This window comes from Branchiostoma belcheri, unplaced genomic scaffold (assembly GCF_001625305.1).
Source record: "Branchiostoma belcheri isolate BF01 breed outbred unplaced genomic scaffold, Haploidv18h27 scaffold194, whole genome shotgun sequence".
NCBI classification, from domain to species: Eukaryota; Metazoa; Chordata; class Leptocardii; order Amphioxiformes; family Branchiostomatidae; genus Branchiostoma; species Branchiostoma belcheri.
In genome coordinates, this window is record NW_017803424.1 from 307173 (window position 1) to 317451 (window position 10279).

A 10279-nucleotide genomic window follows, 5' to 3' on the forward strand; every position below is an offset into this window, starting at 1 on the left:
CCAGCTACAGACCTGCCCAATGTAGATTGAAGCTTTTATCCCAAGCTGAAGCTTTGATTCCAGCATATATAGTCGCAATGCAAAGTAATACACTGTGTTTAGCTTGATTCAGCCAGCTGTAACCTTTCAGTTCTGCCATTACACAAGCCCTGGTGACAAACCCCGGCAGTAATAAGCTTGTAACAGACCTTATAACAGACCATTACCACCGAGCTGGTGACAGTCACTGCAGCTGGGTTAACGTTAATAGCCACCGTGTGTGGTGACGCGACAGGATTGGCGGAGACGTCTACCTGCCCTTTTGAAGACCATATAAACGAGCTTCGAGCTACAAATCCGAGGAGGCTGCTCTTTAGTCGTCCAGTCCAAGACCCACAGGAGCTGCTATTCTCGCCACACTGTTGTCACAAAGCCGAGGGAAAAGCTCCGCTGCACCGAGGATGGCAGGTAACATTGCCTCGTGTGTCGACATGGTGGTGTTGATGGTGATCATGTCAGCTGCTGGTACCGTGATAGCACATGGCAGTACCGCAGTACAGGCTGGCACCGGACCACGGGCTGGTACCACACCACGGGCTGGTACCACAGGACGGGCCCGGGCTGGCACCACGGTACAGGATGTCACCACAGCACAGACTGCTGGTACCGTGCAGAATGAAACCATACTTCATGACGAATATAAAGGTACGACCAGTGCAGGACGTGGGCCAGTTGTCTCTGGCAAAGGCAAACCCACCGGACTCGCACACAAGAATTACGCCGACAAGTACCGCTACCTCTGGGACATGTCAGTCATCCAGCTGATGATGGGGACGAGCTATGGTGTCCTGGCGTTTGTCGCGCTGTTGGTGGTCGGGAGCTGCGTGGCGCTGCTGTGTGCGATCCCCCGCTGTCTGGCGCGGCTGCGGAGGGCCAAAAGTACCGGGCGGCAACCGAACAACATCAGCAGCGGCGTGACGACATCCACACCTGTCAACAACGTGGTCAACAACGGATCACTGCCCTGAAGCCCAGCCCCTCCCCCTCAGACACCACACCCCTTCCGGAGTTGGTTGTGCACAAACATCCCTCCACTGGTGAAATCCCAGGACAGCATCACATGTCTACAAATGTGAGAACTGTAACAATTGCATCTCTGTGTCATATCATATCAATCAATCAATCTGTATCAGGTGCAGTTATGAATACTGTGTTGTAGTATCTTCCACATATTTCACATGTGTCTCTCTAGGTCTATGGTCACTAACTATAACTTGCATTTGTCAGTAATTTGTAGGGCGAACAAGTCAGTGTGTTGTGTAGTTGCTATATTTTAGGTGTTTCTGTCAATGGATATTCTTGCAGGCCTGCTTTAGGTTGTGCTATCTCAAAGCATGAAAACAAAATGTAGCACCAAACATTGGAAAATGAATAAGCATGTCAAGTGCATCAATTGGAAAGCATAATACCCAGGCCTACAGCTAGTGAAAGTTGTATACAGAATACTTAGTGGTTGTTTATTTAGACTGATAATTCAATAAATGCATTTGGATGACTGTATCATTTTCCCGTTATTACCTAAAGGTTATATAGCTAAGAGGAAGGACAATGAAAACTATACATGGAGGGAGGGTGACTTAAGCCCCCATACGGTACTTTCAATAATCACCCCGCAATTAGTACAGATTTTCGCAATTTCGACAAGATCAACTTCAAAGTGTATATGCTTAAAGATTACCAACCCACGTCACCCCGCAACTGCTTGGAGCAAATTTCAGGTAACTTGGCCCCAAAAGTTGAATACATTTGACAAAATGACAAGATAAGAAGGAAGAGCATGTTGAAGGTATAGAAGATACATGTACATGTAGTTAAATACATTTATGTCAACAGTAATCTTGCATGCCTATTGGCTCTCGCTCTGCAGTACCAGTCTTCTTACTTACACCCTACACCCTGACATACCATATGTGCACACACGTTGTTTCATTTTTTCTTCATTTATTTATTAATAAAGGTTAGCATGTCGCCATTTTGGCGCTTTTTAAAGCTCCCTATGTCATAAATAACATAATATAATAAAATGTAACTTAAGTACAATCAAATGGTAGTTATGATAAAAGAAACGAAACAGACTAATTAAGTACAGAAAACAAACTAAATAAAAATGACAAATGATATAAATGATAATGGAACTGAATTTGCGTATCTAATGTCTAGAAACAAAAATGGTAAATTAACAACAAAGAAATCATATTCACTGCTGAGTGAAGAAAAGGTGGTCTTAAAGACACTGAGTGTTCTTGCATTTCTGACATTAGAAGGAAGTGAGTTCCAGAGGGCTGTACCGGAAAAAGAAAGCGATATCTTTTTGTACTGAAAGCGAGCTTTTGGTAGCTGAAGTCCCCCCTGTGTGCTTAGTCGGGTGTTGTGTGTGTGTGCCGGCGGATGTTGTAAATTGTTGACAAATGTGTGGACATCAATCAAATACCCTATTTGTAGGGACGGTTCTAATCGTACACACTTACTAGCATAAAATAATGGAGAATAAGAGGAACATAATTACTGTTACTTTGTTTACATTAATTTGGTATTCATTTTTAAAAGTCATTTACCAAACCTAGTGTTGTGGTAGATTTTGTGTGAAACACACATGAAACATGTAGTAAGTGTAGTGGTAAATAAAAGTAAGCAATGATGAGGTTCATTATTTGGTGTATATTTAGTCAATAATAGTCGAGAAAGCACTTTGCACATTTTAATGAAAAGGAGTATAGTGTGGATAAAACAAATTGTGGATAGTTAGTTAAAGATACGGTGAATTTAGAAGAACTATAAACAATTTATTTTTTTCTGATCCTCAAAAATAAGATTTGGTAATTAGAAGGAAATGCCAAATGTCGTAATATTATATGCAACGGTGATCATTTAAGATTTTTAAAGAAATTTAAACTGACTAAAATGCAAAAAAAATACAAATTGCACGATAAAATTCATAAAGTTTTAGGCAAGAGATACAGATAATAACACTAAATTGACAACCTACATATAGAATTTGCAAATGAATACCAAACATTTCACAGGTAAGATCACAGCTAGCAAAGTAAAATTGAACAAAAAGGTCTAAAGTCATGAATTTTATACTTGCTTCTACTCACATATTTAAAAGCTTCCCACACAGTTACTTCCAGGCCAGTTGTGTTCAATAAAAGGGCACATGTTAAGTGTTTTTGTCCCCAAACTATGAATTTTGGTCTAGAAATAGCAACAAATGTAAAATAGACAATTATGAGTAATGAATTAAGCCATATTCAAATATGTCCTACGTAATCCAGTCCAAAATGTCAGGGCATTTGTCATTTTCTTTATACTTTATTTCAAAAGCAACCTAAAATCACCCACGCATTGCCATATCATAATGTAAACCATTTAACATATATTGTTATCAATAATAGTTAGTGGTAGCCATAATTCTAGGATTATAGTTAAATTTTGTAGCGTCGTTGTTGCCCTTCCATACATTGGAGCAAGTTTGATTGTCTAGCAATAAGGCCACACTGACTTAATTTATGGATGACATCCTCTGAAGACCACCAAAGTGGTGCGCACGGGCGAAAAAGAAAATTCCGGCCAAAAAATGCCATAACTCCAAAGGAATACAAAGCTTTTATAGTGAATTTGCGGCAGTACTTAGCGGTGTATACGACAAGCGCTAGCCGGCACATGCTAGATATTTACGGAATTTGTGAATCGGCACTGTACGTATGTACTGAGTTCTTGAGTCATGGAGCTTCGGTAGCCTGGATGCCCGGCTCCATATTGTCGCTAGATATCAGGCATAGAGCCAGGCCAGAGCCTCGGTGGACATGATTTTTTTAAAACTGGCGAAAATCAATGCGCGCGTGGATGTCATCCATAAATTAATTTAGTCGGCGTAGCCTAATAAACTTTATTCATTTTGTTTTCAATACCGATGTCCAGAATGTACTTTTTTTTATGTAACTCTTGTTGGCCTTTTTTGAATCAAGTTTGAGGAGATTCACAGATGTATCTCTTGCTAAAGTAGCATTCAGTATCATCCCACATAGGATAACCATTAGTACCTGGCCAGTACTGTACGCAGAGTTTCGTCGAATGTAAAAATCTGATGTTACTTGGCTCTCCTGGACACCATGCCTAATAAAAACATCATCAGTACAATGTATTTCTTATCATTTAAATGTTTAACACCAGGCACATTTTACTTGACTATATGAAGATGAACGCCACGTGCTATTTAAAACTTTGCAATTGGAAACGAGATGAAAGAAAATGTGAGAGCAAAACACTTCAAATACTCAATGTTATACAGATATGAACGTTACGGAGACAAAATATGCAGTTATGTTTTCATGTGTTTGAAAACTAGAGAAGAAATAATTATTAACAGTAGATGATAAAATGGATATAGTATTGTTGTAGTACATAGACGTTTAGTATTTAGTGCTAGAATGCCACGTTCCAGTGTAAAGTACTCTGGAATATGCCATAAAGATATCATCATCCTTATAACACAATACTAATACATGTATTTTTAAGTTAATTTTATCTTGATTTTCTAATATCAATTAATTGGGATGGGGGAGCACTGCTCACATAACGGGACGTGTTTACACGTTTGGCATACGCCTCCTACAATTGTATAAAATGGGACTTTTAATTTTTTTAGACAAAAATGTGCACTTGTAGTTTCTTTGCCCTCTATACTAGGGTTTTTAACCCTCAAATACCCGACCTTTTTTGTGACGGAAATGACTTCAAATTATATTTCCTTTTTGCATTCTTTCTGTGATCTTTGCAAATATGTTGGTTAAACATAGTAAGAGGTATACTTTGGCATGATTAAGTGTAAAAAAATTCCAGCTCACTATCATAATTTATGCAAAACAAGGGATGAGGCCTACAGGCATGAACATGGGGTTGACCTTTGACCTCATATGATTGTCAAAGGTGAAAAACCTGATGACCTACTTCCTGAGGTTGAGGTTACTTGGCAAACCGCATAATATTAAAGCAATGATGCTTCCTTGAAGACATATTGAGGACATCCGAACAATTTCGTGTGTAGGAAAGTAAAAATGTGGCTGGGGTCCATTTAGACGCCAGACGGTCTTACATCAGACTTTCCGTTGTTATTTTTACAAACTTGTGCCGATCTCAAAAAATAGGAGAACTTGAAGAAGAGGTTTATTGACAAAATCACGGAAGGAATGTTTCTTTTACTAAAAGAACTAAAATGGAAAATAAACATACCTGGTAGTTGCCCAAAGCAGACCCGTCCTCCCATTGCCAACGTCTCTTATGGAAGGGCCCCGCGCCCTTCATGCCGATCCAAACATCTTGGTTTTGTCCAGTCGTTTTGATCAGGTTTCTCAGGGCGACGTCCAGTTCTCTCGTCTTAGGCATGGCTAGTGTCCCTCCGTCGTTCATGCAGGCTTTCCTGGCGTCCTCGTAAGTCTTTGTCCCAACAGAGAGCCGGATGCATGTCCCGACAACAGGTCTGTAGCTGAATTGGCAGCCGCCATTTTGTAAATTCCTGGCACCTACAAAAAACACAGTAGCTACCGTTTATACATGGATACAGGATAGGCTATCTGTCACCAAAAAGTCAAGACCATAGCATGTTCAGGACAAAGAATACAACTTCTGCTGCAGTACAAAGGTCAGCCACCAGGAGGCCCAGATTTGACCTTGACCTTTGTCTTCCTAAGACCTACCAACATACCTGCATTCCTTTCTATGTAAAGTTCATGTAGGATCCGGGTGAAAGAAGGTGTGTCAGAGGAGGGTTACGTCAATTTGATGCCTTAGTTTGACAGGAGTTTTGGCAAACTTGTAGCCATTTTAAAGCCGAAATTTCTGTCTTTTGTTACCTTGTTGTTAATATGTATCTTAAAGTATGCAATACTTGACACATTCACTTGGCAGCTCATCAATGCTATGCTGGTGGCCCTAGGATTTAACGCCGTTAAATCAGACGTTATAAATTATCGGTAATCAGTGTTACGGCATACAGTCCTGATGAAGCACAACGCCGGAACATGGTGCGTATCCACAAATATTCGATCGAAAATATAGTGACTAGGTCCGAAATACAACATTACTGTTTATAGCACGTCAAATATACAATGGTTTACAAGAAGTTGCAATAATATAGACACGTATGCAAACGTTTGCATAATACTCCTTTGCATACTTGTGACTCGCAACCTTTACCCGATAACATTTCTGGGTTCCGGGATCCACCATAACTCGCGAAAGAAATGTATATTTTCACCAAAGGATCTTTGGATTGTGCACATTTTCACTAAATCTGGCTATGCAGCCATTGAAAACAGCGTTTTGGTGCATATGTTTAAACAAAGAATTTATCGAAACCGAAACCCCTCTGTGCAAAGCGTAGCACCAGTGGACCAGCCCGATAATACTTTAAAAACACCAAAGGTCAATTCGCGAGTCCATTTTCAGGGTCAAAGGGGTGTCAAAGTGCAGCCAAAAGTCTTACTTTTCACGCCCGAAAACACATATACAATAAAAGCAAAAGGACGTGCATCATCTACAGCCCAATTGCAAAAAGTATACCGAGTCCCAAACGAAATCCGTCCACCCAAACGCGAGAAACAGCTGCGAACATGAAAATTTCCCACGTTTTAATACCCTTCCGCGGAAGGATGTCACTTCTCCCGGAGGTAAAAAAAAATGTATTACCTGTGCATGTCGGTGAGGTTCCATTCCAAGTTGCATCATACAGACAAGTCAGTGAAGGTGTGCCGACAAGTTTGTATCCTGGCTCACACGTGAAGTTGACCGCATATCCGTAAGAGTTAGAGCCACTCACGAAGCCATTCATTGGGTTTGCGGGCGGAGGACACTGAACCGCTATATTCAAAATATCCCGATGATTTTAAATCGTAGTATTTTTACACCAACTCATTTAATTTTACTACATATCATAACCATTGCATAATTAAAATCAAAAGAAGACTCATATGTTACTAAATTGTATTACCTGTACATGTGGGTAAGATTCCATTCCAAGTTCCATTAGACAGACAAGTCAGTGAAGAAGTGCCGACAAGTTTGTATCCTGGCTCACACGTGAAGTTGACCACGTCTCCGTAGGAGTTAGAGCCACTCACGAAGCCATTCATGGGGTTTGCGGGCGGAGGACACTGAACCGCTATATTCAAAATATCCCAATGATTTTAAATCCTAGTATTTTCACACCAACTCATTTAATTTTACTACAAATCATTACCCATTACATAATTGAAATCAAAAGAAGACGCATATGTTGCTAAATTATATTACCTGTGCATGTCGGTGAGGTTCCATTCCAAGTTCCATCAGACAGACAGATCAGTGAAGATGCGCCAACAAGTTTGTATCCTGGCTCACACGTGAAGTTGACCACGTCTCTGTAGGAGTTGGAGCAACTTACGAAGCCATTGGTGGGATGCGCCAGCAGAGGACACCAAGCAACTGAATTTAAAAATGTTTCAACTTTAAGATGACATGGGCTACAAAATATTGACGGTCATAGTCCTATTAGAGTCCTCTACCATTATTTCACAATAATTTGTTAAAACAGACGATTTATTATGACAAGAAATAAGACATAGCAGATTTACAGGGAGTAAACATTAATAAAAAACATCATCCAAGTTCATGTATGTAGTTTTAAAGATAAATTAACCCAAGGACATTATACAGACCTCTTCTGTGTAATGTCATTAAATTACCTTAATTTGATGATACTCTGTAATCTGTAAATTTAGTCAAAACAATTAACTTCTCAATTATCAAAATGATATCTATTCTGGTTTATGTAATTATTAGTGTAATTTATCATTTATTCTAATTTGATAAAGCCGTTGGTCAAAATCCAAGATGGCATTCCACACCATTAATAGCTTAGTTTTTTTTCCTTAAAAGTTGAACAATAATTTGTTTATTACATTAAAAGTGTTTATTCATTTGCATTTAAGTCGTATTTGTAATTTGCATCTTTAAAAAATCCACCCATAAAACATATGAACACATTTGGCAAATTTCCTTTCATAAAAGGCTTAATGTAGGTTGAAAAAAGTAGCCAGTCGGCCCAAAACTACATAAGGTATCCTTTGCAGAAGACCGCAGCAAATGCCATGCGTTAGAGTGTCCATGATCAACCTTGATCTTAGTTATTCCGATACTAACCTACTTGCCAAATGTCGATAGCATAAATCTTCCATACCTCTATTCACAAATTGTGTACAAATTAAATGGCCTGACGCAAAACATTTTCTACGAAGGTAATGGTACTGGGCTGAAAATTTTCGTATTCTCTTTGTTGTTCCAGCTACAACCTACCTACCAAAAAGCATTTGAATATAAGTCCAGCACAATCCGACACATATCCAAATAAAAAGCAACCTCAAATGTATACAATCCTCCTAACACATAACTGTTTCGCCCAGGGCAAAATCTGATATATTGCTTGATGCCTTTCATTGGAACTCTTGTTATACATATTTTTTTTTTTATGCACAACAGCTTTCCCCGTTATATCAACTTGACCAGTTGTACACGACAGCTTTTCAAACAAATTTACCCACAAAGAGCATTTGAAACGTTAAACTCAATATCATTGTAGTATTTTAGGTTTTCATGTGTTGCTATTGTGTATATCTATCTACAGTTCTTCCCAAGAGCATTCTATTGGAACTGTGCAGCGAACTAAAAGACATGGTTTTATGATGAGGTCACATTTGATGTGATCAACACTGGCCCCGTCCAGGCATCTTTTGAGAATGAAGAGGACAATATAAAAGGCAACAAAACACAAAATCCTTTAGTAATAATCAAGGCCATCATTTTTGTATGTTCTTAACCCTTTAGCTGCCAGTGTTTCTTATCAATACATCCCCTCTGTGCCAGGGTTTCCAGACCCTTTTGAAACAGGGGGTACTACCTTTCTATTACTGTATTTTTGCCATTTCCCCCTCAACTTACCATATCATGCCAGATATCATTGGAAAGCTAAGAATGTCTACTTTACAGACAAATATTTCAAATGTAGCCTGGCATTAATACTAATGCATTACAAGGGCAATAATGTAATAAAAAAGCTGTTTTCACAGTTTTTTTTTGTATTACAATACCTAAACTATATAAAAAGTATAAGTATGAAACCTATAACATTCCTGATTATGTCCTGACACTATGAGAATCACATACACGTAAAAATACAGCACTCAGGTATCATTACAGGTAAGTTTATGATCAGATATTGTCCTAGGTGCTGAACTGACTATTCAGCTAAAATACAGATCCATTACAACACATTTCACTTCTTTCTGTACCCTTATAAAAGATGGTACATAGACTTGTTACATGTCATATGAAAGCATATAGTAGATACTATAACTAGAAATGTATATCAACTTGATAACATAGACTGCAAGGGTCATAAACAGTCCGAATTCATCGCCCAAAATACGTAAACAAAAGAACATAGCCAACAAACAGTTACTCAAGCAACTGGATATGATTTTGAAAACGTCAAACGTTTCAGCTAGTATCCACTAGCTTTCGTCAGTGACTGAGAGACCAGAGGGGAAAGCAGGTTTATATACACAACCTGTTGATTGATATGCAAATAAAGTGAAGACAAATTTTTGGAAGTCGAAAAAGGAACAAAAGTCAGACAGGTCAAGACAAGATGATGCAAATTAGTCTGAAAGCTCCTGTTATACAGGACAGGAGCTTAAGTGTTGTCTGTCCTCGGGGCTGGGAGTGCCAAATCCCAAGTGCCGGAAAGATCGACCCGTAGCCCCCCTTCCCTGTTGAGGGTGGGGTTGTACATTCTTTCATAAATTGCCTCTTTAACACCCCGTTCCCACCAGCGTGTTTCGCGGTCTAAGACATCCGTGGACTCGAGTTTGAAAGAGTGACCCTGGTTGTGTTGTAGGTGGTGGAAAATAGCTGAAGAGTAGCCGTTGGCACTAGGTCGGCAATGTTCTTTGTACCTTACTTTAAGTGGTCGACTTGTCTCTCCGATGTAGGTGTTGTTACAATTGGGCTCCTCACATTTGAGTCTGTAAATAACATTCGCCTTGGTACCCTTGTGAGGTCGGTCCTTAGGGTGTACCAGTCTTTGTCTGAGGGTTGAGTGAGGTTTGAAGTTAAGTGGCTATGTTGAAGTTTTGGAAGATCCGTCGGAGTTTCTCAGATACTCCTTGGACATACGGAATAGTGATGTTGGCCTTGTTTTTGTTGG